Source organism: Drosophila takahashii, chromosome 2L, assembly GCF_030179915.1.
Source record: "Drosophila takahashii strain IR98-3 E-12201 chromosome 2L, DtakHiC1v2, whole genome shotgun sequence".
NCBI classification, from domain to species: domain Eukaryota; kingdom Metazoa; phylum Arthropoda; class Insecta; order Diptera; family Drosophilidae; genus Drosophila; species Drosophila takahashii.
In genome coordinates, this window is record NC_091678.1 from 21,720,196 (window position 1) to 21,735,296 (window position 15,101).

The window sequence follows — 15,101 nt, forward strand, 5'->3', positions numbered from 1 at the left end:
AAAAACGGAATTCTTAAAAATATCTTGTAACGTTTTAAGTATTTAAATCAAACTACTAAAAAAAATAAACAAAGTCTATTTGAAAGCTTCAAAAAGCTCTCTCCCAGCAAGTGTCCTTTTCAGCTCTCTGGATGTGGACTGCAAGCTCAGGCAATTTCTCTTCCTAGAACCAGATGCTCTTAAATCAAAAGCTTGCCTAGCGAAAGCTCTCGCAGGGATGCTGTAATAGGTAGAAGTCGCTGCCAACATCCTCGGATCTCTGCCGCCACTCCGGGCAGCTTCGTTCGCTCCTCGCTTTTTTCGTCCTGGCCTCGTCGGTTCTGGCCTGATGTTGTAGTAGGTCCGGCCACCGTTGAAAGGCTGGCTAGTTAACCACAGCGTTTTAGTCAAGCTCCAGCATCCGTTCACTGAGGCGGCCCGATGCTGCTACGCTCCCCGAAAAATCCCAGAGACGAGCAACGCGTGCGGTCGGTTGTCTGTGTGTGTCAGTGGGTGAACAGTGCGTATGAGCGATTTTCGGTGGCACTAAAGGAGGCCCGAAACGAACCGGTGGACCTTAAAGTTGTTGGGTAAACAACGAAAAGTCGGTTACGCGTGGCGAGTAACGGGTTGCGGATTGAATAAACAAGGCCAAGAGCGAACAGAAAGTGCACAAACTGGAAGGAAAAATCCTAAAAACTTCTTAAATATTAAACAAGAAAAACCAAGCCAAAAATGTAAGCTCAGCTAAATTGTGATTCCCCTAAAAAATAGCCATCAATCCTTCCACACAATATACCCCCTAAAATCAAAATCAAACATACCCTAAAATAAAAAAAAAATTAAAAGTTACCAAATCCTAAATCCTACAATTTAATCCTAAAAGCAAGATATAATTACTAAGTAAATAAAAAGAAAAGGATGATGACTTAAAAATTGTTAATACCGAATCACAACAACCTATCAGAATATTTACGGAAAAATTCTAATATTTGAAAGCCAGACATTTTGTTCTACAAGAAAACCTTTAACAAACAAAACAAAATTCAAATTTAGCAAAGAAAAAGTAATATTCCCAACAACTCACAGTTGCAAATTCTTGCCGTAAAACTTTTCGGTCTTTGCTGCAGGATTTTGCTGATAAATTTTGAAGTATCTCTCTCCGGTACCAAATTGTGTTCGATTTTCAAGTAACCGAATAGTTGGCATAGTTTTTGCTCTAAATGCCGAGCGAAGGCCATAAAAACATATTGGCAACATTTCAAACTCTCCAAAGTTCTTTTACCTTTGGCCCAGTGCAAGACCCAAAACAACAGCACACAAACAGCTAACAAACAAACAGACTGGCAAACAAAAACCATTTCGCCCAATAAATCATTGAGGAAAGGCAGCAACAGCAGCAGGAAAACTTGTGAAGAAGACGAAACTTTTTTGTTCCAAATATTTTGTAAACGGGAATGTGAGCAGCAAAAGTTGAGGAAGTCATAGGAATTAGTTATGGAATATGGCCGGACAGTCTGACGTTTGAGCAATGTTGTTTGAGCGGCGAGATGGATTTTGCCTGAAAAACTATTTATTGAAAAATTTGCATCGATTTCTAAGCGCTGTAACTGATGTGCATCGGGATTTCTTACTTTTTCGGAGAAAGGAAACTTAATTTTTTGCCCAATCTCCAGGGATAAATCAAGCAGCAGGTTCGTTTACCTAATCGCAACACATTCGCAAAGCCATCAAGCCCGAAATCACAAAGTGGCCAGCAGACAGTAGACGCCCTGCAGGATATTTGAACTGGCCTCTGAAAATTCTCGGGCATCGTCTCTCTCATCAACTTAAATTGTGGGAAATTAATCAAGTTGAAAAGGTTTCTTCTGGTCCTCTGGCCTGCAAAGACGCCACAAAAGATTGCGCCTCGGGTTTCTGGGGCGGTTCGGTCTGCCCTTTGTTTTCTGTTATTGTTATGGCCTCCAAAGTCTGGCTCTGACTCACAAGACAAGTCAACATGCGAAGGGCGAACCTTTTTTGTTGCTGCCAAAAAACCTTTGCTTTGCATTCAAGCGGAAATTAAAGCAACTGCACTGTGAGAAAACCGTGGACTTTTGAGAGATTGAAATACTTGAGAGAGAAACCTATTTTTTTTAAGTTTAAAAGACATTTTAAAATTATATAATGACATTTTTGAGGCATCAAAAAAGTTTGAATATCTAGATTTTTGTAGTATCAACACGAAATAAGAAGCATTCATAATAGCTTTTGCTAACTTTATCTACTTACATTTTAAAAATATATTTCCGAAACTTTAAAATGAAACCTCTGAAATTGAGCTTTCAAAGGGGATCTGAAATTGATTTGTGTTTTTTTATGTGTGGTTTACAAGGCAGTGAAAGCAAAAGGCCGTTGGGCGTTTTTGCCCACACTGCTCAAATTGAAATTGTGTTCCTCGAGGCCTGGAGCCATCAGCTCATATATATACATACAAACACACGCACACACACAGGGAAAGGACACGTGTAACACTTTCTGCAAAGGAAAAAAAGGACCTTAAAGCGATCCTTAAACGCCAGCCAGAGTTTCAGTTTTTTCGCCTTTCTGGGTCAACGCCTGGTTGACATTTTAGCTCGGGCGCAGAGTTCATGGAAACCCTTTTTTAATTAATACAGTCTGTGCAGCAGCAGCAGCCCCTCTCCAGTTGAAACCTCATTAAAATGCGTTCGAAAATGAGACCGCAGACTATGAACATTTTGTGTTTGTGCAGCTCTCCGCTGCGTCGGCTTTAAAAGCGCGAAATCATAAAACGACAGTTGATGAATTTTAATTTTTATTATCAGTATTTTTATGGACGCCCACTCGGCCCTCAGGTATTTAATATAATTTAATTAATTAGCGCACTCGAAAATGTGTCACCGGCTCTGAAAGGCTAATGAAATATGGAGCCTCATTAGCAGATCCGTCAGAGCAAAAGGCTCAATAGCCGATTCAAGTATATCCAGATTATGAGTAAGCAGATTGTGTGTGCGAAAATATATAGTCAAAGTGCAGCTCTGCAAGTGAGCAGTTCTCATAAATAAAGCAATCGTAAGCTCTTTAAATATATAATTGTATGTGTTTGATTTTCCACAAGCCGTTTGACTGGGAAATTATTATTTGATTGAGACTTAACTGCAACTAATTGCCAGCAGTTTGACTTTGATTCTGAAATATTGTTCATCAATAAATTCATTGAAACAAAGCCCACAAATTGATTTATTTGTGCGCAGTATTACTTTGTTTGGCTCGAAAATTTCCAAGCAAATATTGAATTTAAGCACAACGTTCACTGTTTAATCCCCATTACATTTTACGTTATTCCAGGCCATAAAGGAACACAAGTGCATATAATATATTTGCGTCGCGCAATTTCCAAATAAACCATTTACATTTGCGTTGGCAAAAAACCATCAAAAATAAATGAAGCATAAATGCCAAGAGCACACGAAAAAAATAAGAGAATTCGTGGAGAGTGAGGAATGTGAAGGGGCGAAGTGATTTAATTTTTCTGTAATTTTCTTTATGGTTTCTTTTTTTATTTTGTAAATCAACGTGGGAGTGTGAGGCCATTTTAGGGGGAGAGTAAATAGGTTTTGCGAGGAATTAGAAACACGAAGCGCCATTTGGCGGCAAAAATAACCGGAAGGAATTATAGCAGGCCTCTCCTGCCGTCTCCCTCTTTCACCCGGAGCCCCGTCTCTTTCTAACGTCGGCATCCGCGAGGAGGAAATTAAATGTTTTACTGTCTGCGGTAAGAGATGAGAACACAATTATAATTTCATGCAGGCGACAGCAGGAAGAAAATACTTGGAATAAAATCAGTGAAAATGGAAAACATTTTCCCATTTTTTGCGGGTGTGTGGGTGCTGCATTTTGGTTTTGTCAGAATGTTTCCATACACACCAGGCAATGTCCTGTTAAGAGGATCAGTGGAAAAGGCGGAAAAGCATGAGGGAAATGGCGGGCAGAGTGGGAGAAGCTCAAACTGAAAGGCGGAAGCGTGGAAATTAAGTAATATGCGAGGCGCAAAGCGCCTGGAATTAAATTAAAAAGGAAATGGAATGGCCATCAAGTAAAAAGAGATCTGGACTATAAAAAATGCTCTTAGTCACAATCTACAAAGTGCTCATAAAAATCTTTGAAGATTTGTAGTTTGGCGAACAACAAACTATTTTAGAAGTATTGTATGGATAATATATTCTCAAGTTCTAGAAAATAAGAGAAATATTACATAACAAATATTTTCTGTTTATGCCGACTTAAGAATCTTTTTACTAACACTTTTTTTAAACTCACATACCAAATATATTTTACTAATTCAATTCTTCTTTCTCTTTTCTCTTCTCTTCCTGCCTTTTCCACACCACAACAGAAGCATCAACATCAACCGGAAATCAACTAAATTGTCGTCACTCCAATCAAGTGGAAATTTGATTAAAAAAAGGAGAAAAGGCAGGCACCAGGAAAAGAATTCAAGGGAGAAAAGAGGAAAATTTGATAAATTCGAAAGAAGGCAATAGACGAGTGCGGAAGGAAAATAGAGTGCGGGTCTATCAAAAGGTAGCAGCAAAGGAAATCAACACGCACGCACATGAACGAGTTTGTTGCACGGTTACGGCGAAACATTAAAAATCAGCGGAGCGTAAAACTTACACAAAGCTTGAAAAAAAGAATCCAGAATCCCACGTGAACAAAGAGGACGAAAAAATACATAGCTACACTAAAAATAAAAACACAAATACAACAGAGTAACGAAGTGAAAGAACAATTTTTAGTGGAAAAAATTAAAAGATTTCGCTGGGGAAAAAAAACTAAACCAGAAAAAAGGAAAAGAGGCGAACAACAAGGTCGAACCAGCTGACGGCCAGGACATATAAACGTCTTTCTTCTGCTTTGGGCTAGAGCACGAAATTAAGTGCAGATTATCAGAAGATTATATTTTAATAGCATTTCAAGCTGTTTCCTTTCGGCCAACAAAGGCGAGACAGGACCTCCAAGGACTCCCTCAGAAGAAGCCTGACCCCACAGTTTGTGTGTGTGTGCGCTACAAGTGCGGCTTATTGCATGATTACCGCCAAGGATTTTTTTCGGGCCTCCGTCCCAGGATTCTGTGCCCGGGAATAGCTAAGCAAACATATAAGCGTGCCAGAAATTGAAATTAAAGAAGGAATTAAGTGTCGCGAGTGTGTGTGTTCGGCTTAATAAATTGTATGTGCTAGTGCCAGTGAGTGTGTGTACACTGAAAGCCAAATATCAACCATACGCCGTGTGGCCAGCCTTGAGAAAGCTGCGAAAAATAGCAACAGGTAAGATTCCATCTTATCTATTCACACACAGTCTTTTACACTTACTGGGTGGCTGGTGGCTTTTGCAGACTGCCTAGTACTTACTTTCCCAGATATATCGGTAATATTTCTGTGATAAATATAAATTGTCTTCTATTTGCGTCATCACTTTAAAACAGAATTTTTGATTTTAATAAACGTGCAAATATTTACTTTTTCAATCAAATTTTTCAATTTGATGAAAGGCAATTTAAAACTTATATTGTGGAAAATATTATTTATTTTTGTGTATTTATGAATTTTCTATAAAAACTAAAAAAATAAAAAAGAAAACGCCTTTCTATTTTTCAATAAATAGTTGTGTTCAAAATATACTTGCGCAAATTTTGTGTGCTATTGGCTTTTCATGCTGAATTAAAGAGGCATTCGCATCCTTTTAATGCCCCATAAAATATTGAGCAATTTCCCAGACTCGTATTTTTCCCAAGCCTTTTTTTTCGCACAATCCTCCGCAATGTCTGCAAGTCATTTAGGAAGCCCTTTTCGCTATCCGCAAAATCCTACGCCACAACAACTCCGTGGCCTGCACTCCACTGTTAATTAATGCCAACCGAGTTTCCGCTGCAGCATATTTAAAAACGCATTAGCTCTTTTGGCCGCTTTAGCTGCCGAGGCTGTCATAATTCCAACCGAGCATTAGCGAGCATAAAGAGCGCAAATATCTTTCACACACACGCACAGAAATGTGTGCAATGGAAAATTCTTGTAATTACTTTAAATGCAAACGAACGCGCGCTGTTCTCTCCTGTTACTGAATGGAGCCTTTTCTTTTTTCGGTCGGTGTCCTGGGTGTCCTGGGTCGGCATGTGTTGCTAATTTCATTTCGCCGACAGAGGAACAAAGTCACAGTGGGTGGAATTTGCCAGTGGGTATGCGTATGGCCACTGCCATTAAGTCGGAGGAGTCACAGAACGAAACTTTCATTCACGTCCAGGGATAAGGGCGATCCTGCCATTTCCACATCCACCTGACACAAAGGACACTTGCGAAAATTGCTTTTGTTTCGAGATTGTGACTGCATACCCAAAAGCTTAGGGCAAGTTTGGTTGTCCCTCTACAGAATTTTCAAAAATAAGCAATTTATTCAAAGATTCTCTATCACTTACTAACTTGAAAAATCTTTAAAAGTGTTATATGTATGTGATAAACATAGTTTGTTTTGAAATGTTACCCCTTTCTTATGGCTTTCTTAAATGACATTTTTCCCCAAGTGTAATGATGATGAGACCGACTGCCTCCCGCTGCCGGAATGGCCCATTGTTGTTTGTTGTTTTAATGTTATTTGCCTGGCTGCCATCGTAGTCTTTGGAATCTGTCACCGTTTTACGTGACAATACAGCTGCAACTTTGTGTCCTCCGCTCGGAGTGGCGATGGTGTGCGACTGCGGTGGACCGCTGCGGTGGTGCGGTAGCTCATGAAGTGGGTGGTTTCCAGGTGCTTACTGGGCTCGGGCTCCTTGGCCGCTCGGCTGACCCTAAGCCAGCTTGCTGTTGTCGCATTGCGTGGCTGCTTACCTGTGGCCTCACCTGACAAAACTTTAACACAAAAATTTCATTTAAAAGTTTCGCTCTCGCTGCCTTTTGCCTTCATTTGGACCTACGCCAGATGCTTAAAACTTTCTGTCCCGGGATAAGGAAAAGGGAAGGGGAACGGGAATGGCATGGCAAGGGCCTTTCTTTTATGGCAACTTTAGCAAATGGACATTGAGGTCGTTGTATGACTTTGGGTATTTTCTCCGTCATAAATATCGCTGGCAATTTTTCCCCGGTCCTCGGGTCCTCGGACACTCTATTAGCATTGGCGAGGCGAACTCGCCTCCTGCTGAGGACATTTTTAATGTCCCTCCTTTGAAGTTGGGAAAATTGTTGTGAATGTCCGCGCTGAAAGGAAAATGTCGGAACTTGCTTTTGAGATCAAAAGTTTGTGATTTACCTGAACTATTTTGTGTACCCACCGACGACTGCCTGCATTGTTAAAATTAAAGTTAATTTTAAATCCTTAATTGTGGGTTGAGCTTCGTGCAATTCCCGGAATTCTTGCTGTTTTTCCAATTTCATTCGCTTAAATTGGTTTTTTGGTTTACGCCAAACAAACACAGCCCAGTAAATTGTTAAACTGCTTTTTTTACTCGGATCTCAGCTGCACTTAAAGCGAATATTTATTTAACATCTGTTGTTTTCACTGTTTGTTGTTATATTGGCCTTTGCGTGACTAATTAAACTGTTTAATTGCATAAATTAAAGCCACGATTGGCAGTGCTGAGCATTGGCTATTTGTTTGACATGAAATTTTGAGCAAACATATCAAGCATTTGTTTAGCATTTAATGTGGCAAAAGTGCAAGAGTAAATTAAATGATTAAATTCAATTCAGATTTCAGTTTCCTGAAAAGGAGGAGAGTAAACCGTTTCAAGGAAGCAGACTATTTATCGACCATAAAGCTGATTAATATAATATTGGAAAATGTCTAGCATCAAATATAAAAGACACTATTTATTTAATTAAGGAGGCTTATTATTATTTATTTTTAATGAGACAAATAAGAACTTTAAATTGACAACGGTTTTGTCAGAAGAACTGATACTCAACAAAAATTTTATTTTGTTACCCTGAAAAAAGTTCATTCGAACAGATCTACGGCTTATAATCGCTTACATTTTGTTCAATATTTATCGACTGGGAATCGATATGGCCCCGGGTGCATTTTTTGTAAAACAACACGCTGTGAAGCACTCGAGATGAAATCGCTCCCTCCAGCCCAAAAGGGATCCTTTAAAGCACTGCCGTCGCCTTATGACGCTGTAAGCACTTATTAGACGTTACAGGGCGGGGACAAGGACGAAGACGAGGACGAGGCCCAGGACAGGGGACACAAAACTCCGGACAGAGACCCCAGGCAATGGAGCGTGCTGCTAAGGAGTATTCAACTAATAAAAATGTCAAAACGCATGAAGCTGATGACAAGTAACGCAAAATGACAGCACTGGCAGAATGGCAGGACTAACGTCCTTCCACAGAGAAAAATATTTCATATTTTCTGTACATTATTTTCCACCTTCCTGAAAATTTGTTATCAAGACATAATTATTTTATTTAAATTTATTAAAGGAGGAAAACATTATTTAACATATTTACCTGAAGAACATACTTCGAATTTTTCTCTCTGTAGATTCCCGGCTTTGGGTAGAGAACAACTTGAATTCATGGCTTGTCGCATGCGGGCTTCGATGTCCCTGTGCGGGCAGCAATTTGCCACACCTGCTGGGAGTGTGTGTCTATGTGGCAGCCTGTCCCACCCCACTCTGCTTTCCGCCCGCAATCCTAGGTTTTCCCCAGCTAAACTTTCACAATTAAAACTTGGCACTTTCCCTCGCTTGCTGCGCACGCACGATTCGCATTCTCGCATCGCAACGCAACGCTTCAATTTTGGTCCGCCCCCCGCTGTTTGTTTATTGGATTAAGTAGATTTATCATATCAGATGGCAAACGCTGACTAAATTTATCCGCAGCAAAACTGCCTCCCCCATTACAGAACACATATCAAGAGCCCAACGACTTCTCGTTTTTAATTACGCTGTTTTTTCCACTGAGATCACGTACAAAATAAAATATAAAAAAAAAACACAGCGCAATGCGTTTGCTGGCAAAAGTTTTCTTTGCTACGTGTCCTGCCAACAGGCATTTTCAATAAATTTTCCTATGCTCGTGGAATTAATAAAAACACAGAAAACTTTTGCACTTGGCCTAGCTGCAGAAGGTCAAAGCTTAGAAGAAGCGTTAAAAAAAAAAATTAAAGCCAGTTTAAAACATAAGTAAAGAAAACAATTTTAAGTACTACAAATCGGGGAATGCGTACTCTATATATTTTGTTTATACTCCTAATTTATCTTAAGTAACACGAAATCCTGACATTTCTCTGATATTATACCGAAATCTAGTCATGACCTGAAAATAGATGATATATCCAATTGATTCCTTCGTGTCACAGAATTAATTCTTGCTTCTTGGCGAAGCAGCTCAAACATTTCGCTGAGCAACCAACTATATTTCATTCGTTTGCTTTCATGTGACGCGGTCGCACGACATCAAACACACCGAACAAGCGGCGTATGCGTCATATTAAGTATACGCCCACGCGACACACGCTCTGTGTGCTGCTCTCCCCGATTTCTCTTTCGAACTCCAGGCTCGTCTGTTATTTAAACACAACAATTAAAACGATTTTGCCTGCGCACATACACACGCACAGCAGCTTTGTTGGTGCTGTTTATTTAGACGCAGGCATGTAGACATAACATTTCGGTCCAGGAACAGGAACAAGGAGCACAAAACTCTGGCTGAAGCAGAAACAAATTGAATGAACACGCGCCCCGAAAAGCGTTTAATAAACACAAAAGCAACAGCGGCAGAAACAGAAACTTAGGCCCGAAAGCGAATCTTGACTGTGGCGGCGGCCCCCTTTTTTGGCCTCGGCTTAATGAAATGTAATGATGAGTGGGCGGCCCCCGGCTCAAGGGGGCGTGGCCGGGACATCCAGAGACACACTGAAAGTGGAAGGAGAAAGTGAGAAAATGGCAGGCCTAGACAGCAGTTTTGATGTAAACTGGAAGTGTAACAAATAACAATGGCAAACTGCGTGGAAACAACAATGGAAATGGGGCAGGGGATTATGTTTGTAGAAGGGTGGGTATATACGAGTATGTGCACAAGTTGTTGTTTTTAAATGTAACTTTAATATGTATATATTTACATGTGTGGATTGTTGTCGTTTGTTCGAAAGCGGAAGAAGTTCGACAAATCACATCAAAAAGTTCCTAGAAAATACACAGATACTTAAATCTTATTTAAATAAATAACAAACATTATTTTCTTTTTTATATAGTTAAACTTGAAATTGAGCAATGAAGATTCATTTTGTTGTTATAAAAATAATAAAGTATAAAATATTTTTTTTTAAATAGTAATATTTATTTGTAGTTATTTGTCCCACATAAAATTATTGGAGTCAAAGGGAGCGGGAAGAATGGGGTTTACCTTAAGGGTTAGCCCACTTCAAGGGCTCTTTGGTTAAGCAATTTAATGCGCGCACAATTAAGTCAACAACAGCAGCCAGGACTTCACTTTCGGGGTCCTTTTTGTTTCCGTTCTTTCCCTCTCTAGCACTAATTTGCATATGAAACATCCAACCCGCAACAGGAGCAGGAGTACCAGCAAATTGGAGCAACATTTTTTATAACCAGGGGAACTTCGAGCTGCGCAGTACAGTTAATGTCAACTGCATACGCTTTTCCCATGTGTGTGTATTTGTATTTCCCTCTTGTCTGCAGTCAATTGCCAACAAAAGTTTTGTACCCCAACAACGGACGTGCATTTCATTAATCTCTCCCTGGTTTTATTTTTCCTTATTTCTCTCACATACTCACTCCTCCATGCCGTTAATACAAGGAGCAAATCATTTTAAATGCCATATCAGCGTAAAAAATCGTAATTAACGTTAAGTGCTGATTTGTTGGCAACATGGGGGAGTTGCCTTAACTTTTTATCTCATCCCGAGCCCCTCTTAACCACTGCGGTCGATTGGTTTAATCAGAGCTCTTCGATTGAAGGTTGTATTTACGCAGATATATTTAACCGGTTACATGGCCATTTTTGCTGAGTTATTACAGGCACGGAAAATCATTAAAATTGCTGCAGAATATGGCAGCGAAAATAATTTTATGATTACTACACTGAAAATGCATTACAATTTTTAAAACTTTGTTTGTATGCAATGTTATTTTTATTGTAAACTTTGCAATGTAAATGTACTAAAAATAAAGGTGAACTAAATCCTTTCTGCCAGCTAATTTTCCCATTTCCAGTTCTAATAGAATATGCTTGACAGGTAAAATAACTAATTAGTTAATGAACAGTTAAAGTAACTTATTAATTCAAAAAAAAAGGTACAAGTACAACATTTTGAACAAATGAAAAAAAACGCGGGGATTAAATGAAACTCGTAAACTTTTTTCTCTGTTCGATTAAATCGATCTGAAAAGCCAACGGGTTTCAGGGCCACGATTTTCTGAACAAGTCAGCATTTGTTACGACTTATCAGGGTGCTCTCCCCCGAACTCAGTCAGCACCTTGCAGACTGTTAACGATCTTTAAACGCCAACTGACACACATTCTCCAATGTGATGTATGGGGGACAGAGTGCGAAAGAGTCGCCGGAGAGAGACGGAGCATGCTTGAGTGTGCCATGCGTAATGCCAAAATGTTCTACATACATTTAAGTTAAATGCCAGCCATATACAATCCTCTGAGCAGCTCCACTTGGAAATTACGTGACACATTTCTAAGGGCCGGTTTCTCGAGTGCCGGCTAACATTTCTCGAACAGATAAAGTCCCTACTAAGGCATTTTGGCTTTCTCAAGCATAAATGTGAGAGCTAACTTTGACAGGGACTCGGAGTCCCTGTTAAGCGTTTTCGACTCGATAGAATGACAGCTGATTTCCCAAAGCCAACTATGAAGATGAAACGAAATCACAGCTGACTTTTCCTTTAAATTATACCCAAACAGCTGATGAAATAATCGAAGCACGCCATTTTTTACCCTTCACAGCACAATTCTGTGCGTTAACAGCACTCTGTAATTGTTTCTCGTTCAGATAAATTAAAGCAGTCGAGAAAGCCGATTTGCTTTTACGAACAGTTTATCTGGTATTTAAGTTTTTCGAACAGATAGCTATCAGGGACTTTGACAGGGACTCGAGAAACCGGCCCTAAGAAAGCAAAACTAATGTCACTGAGCTTCAGAGATATATGCCGGAAGAGTAGGGGCTCTGGGGGTAGTTTGGGGGTTCTGGCTTGACAAGTTGGCATCATGGAAAAAAGCTAGCCCAAACACTTTAGATGTCATTGTACCGCATTTAGATTGAGTTGCTCTCCAAAAGCAGGAGCAGAAGCAGCACCAGCAGCCAAAACATAACACCAACTTGAGGAGAGTGCGGAGTGCTTTTGGGGTTATTTTGGAGTGGGTTTCCCGGGCCGCAACTCCCAACTCCCCGCTCTTCCACCCAACTCCTCCCCAAGTGGTTAGTGTCACTTAAGCCCGAGACTTTGGCACTCGTACATGCAGATGGATGCCAAGGGAGATGGATAGCGAAAATGTTTCTATACGCTCCTTTGGGGTACTCTTAATGTGGCTGGAAATTGGTGTTTTATGGGGATGTGAGGGGTCAAATTATAAGAGATTTATGGGGGTATTTATTCTACCTATTGTTGTCATTATTTCATAAAAAATGTATTGTTGTTTTTTTTATAAATATTATTTATTGAAAACGCATTTTATAAATGAGGAAACACTTATTTAATATTATTTATTTGGTTTTATTATTTTAATAACATTTTGGTTCAAATAATATTAGTAATTTAAAGAGAATTTTAAGACTGATTTTTGTATCAGTACTCCTCGAAAAATAATTTTTTTTTAATGGTTTTCCTGAGTGTCAAAAGTTTCGACCGCAACCACCTGTCCTTTTCACCACCATTTCGGTTTTGGCTTGCTAACTGCGCACTTGTAAATAATTGTCTATGTAAAGTTATACAGCATCATTGCTGCTTCATCTTCTTCTGCTTCTTTGGTCGACACGCCCCCTCAACACCGCCCACTTGGGCTCTTCTAGAGCCGAGCTCTGCATGCGTTGTGCATAATTTGAGTGGATTTTGAGGGGTATTCAGACATTCATACATGTGGCAGCGCATTAAACATAAATTTGCAACTGCAGTGCGATAAAATATTTATAAGTCAAACGCAAATGTTTAATGGGCAAACAGACATCGGACGACGAGGCTATATCGCCTGATGTTTGCCCCGCAAATAAGCAAATATTTGTGCCCGGCTTTTGGCGCCGGCTAAGCCTCAACCATCAAACACTCCACGCCTGTCAACAATATTATCAATTAAATTTATGAGCCCAATGGGCCCAAATCGCCTCTGCTTGTCTAATGAGACTATCTAGCATGGTTTGGTATTTCTGTGTGTTTGCCCACCAGTCGAAAATATGGTAAATTAAAGCGCTTTAAGGGCTTTGAAACTTTAAACAGCAGGCTTGGAAATGAGAACAGGATATCAATTATAATCGTACATTTCGATTATCCACCATTTTTAATTTAATAAGCTTTATACATTTCCAAATATTATTTTAGTTTATAATTTTTTTATTAGATCATAATCCTATTAAAAACTCTAATTTCGGATTTAAATCCCACAATTTCCACTACTGCTTTTCAGGTGATTGAATGCTTTATCTTTAAATTATATAATAAAGATATGTCATCCCAAAATGCGTTTTGATTCGAACAGGAACTTAAATATTACATTTTTAAAGTAGCTGTCAATTTTTTCAGTGAACTGTTTAAAGAACATTTCTGAAATATTACAATCACTAATTTCGAAATGAACGCATTTCCGCAGTTAATTCCCAGATTCCAGGCCATCTGCATAAACACCTCTGTGTGCGTTTAAACCATATCTATCAGTGGCCTATTGATCTAACAAATAAAGCACAAATTGTGCACTTCCGGGGAAAGCGTTCAATGTGCTTCCCCAACCCTTCCGCACCTCCCTCAAGTTTCGTCGGTGCAGCAGGGCATAGATCTCCCATAACTGATTAACGTTCAAATTGTTATCAATTTGTAATTATGAAAGCACTGTTGGGCTTCTGCCCATATGCAGACATCTCTTCCCATCCCTTTCTGTACATGTAGCTCCTTCTCTTTCCATCTGGTTTAATTCCCTCCTGCTGTTTTTGGGACGAAAGTGTTGGCTTGGCATGAAAAAGCGTTTGCGGTTGGGAGCGGCTGTTGCGGTTGTTTTCCAACACCCCCGCTGCTCGTTGAAAATGCAACAGCAGCAACAGGAATAAATACCCTAGGAAACCAAAATTGGAAAATGCCAGAAAAAAAATTTAAAAAAAGGTTTAAAAAAATGGTTAAAGTTTAAAAATCAATTAAAGCAATTTTTTACTATCCTCATTACTTTTAAAAAATTGACAATATGGAGGGCAATATAATTTTTTGCCACAAACAGGCTTACAACTTTTTGTTAAGTACTAAAAAACACTATTTTATAGTAATCAGCCAAAGCAAAAGAATTAAATTATCACATTTATGTATGTTCAGAACTTGAGATATTCCCAAGTCGAATCTTTGAAGTTTTACTACACCCGCACCACCCTTAAGTCACCGAAAACTCTAAATTTAAAAGCACCAAAGAGAACGTCTACAATGTACAAAATTTCAACTCATTGGCTTGATAAGAAAGTCCTCCCAGCGTAGTGATCCATTTTACAAGTTTCTAACGAGTAAACCGAAAGATAAATCTGAAGAGCAGGGAAAGGGAAATAAACAAGAGTCGGACAAATAAGCAAATCAAAATGATGCCAACGAGTGGCACGAAATCAAATTGAAATTGAAACTAGACAAAGTGAATTGGCAGGGAGCCACAGTTGCCATTGTGCCAATTTTGGGGTTCGTGGGGTTTGAGGGGGCTGGGGATCGGGATGCGATGTGTTATACAATATTATCATGCTTATATAATTTGCCCGCACATACATACACACACATTGACACAGAAATATATAGAGACAAACACATGCGAAACTGCGATAAAGCTCGAGTAACAAAGTTGAATGGCTGTCTACATCGCAGGACGATTTTCGGGGAAGGGGAATTCCGGCGTATCAAAAGTTATCGTGCTTGTGTCCCT

General features: G+C 39.4%; 1 protein-coding gene across 2 annotated transcripts in view; it reads left to right on the forward strand.

Annotated features, from left to right (window-relative positions):
* Positions 1 to 399: 399 nt before the first annotated feature.
* Positions 400 to 15,101, forward strand: part of LOC108067638 (uncharacterized) — a 136,255-nt gene continuing 121,553 nt past the window's right edge. For both annotated transcript variants that reach the window (XM_017156760.2, XM_017156761.2), the window contains exons 1-2: positions 400 to 716; positions 4,376 to 5,309. The gene's annotated coding sequence lies outside the window, so the exon portion shown is untranslated. The remainder of the gene's footprint in view (positions 717 to 4,375; positions 5,310 to 15,101) is intronic.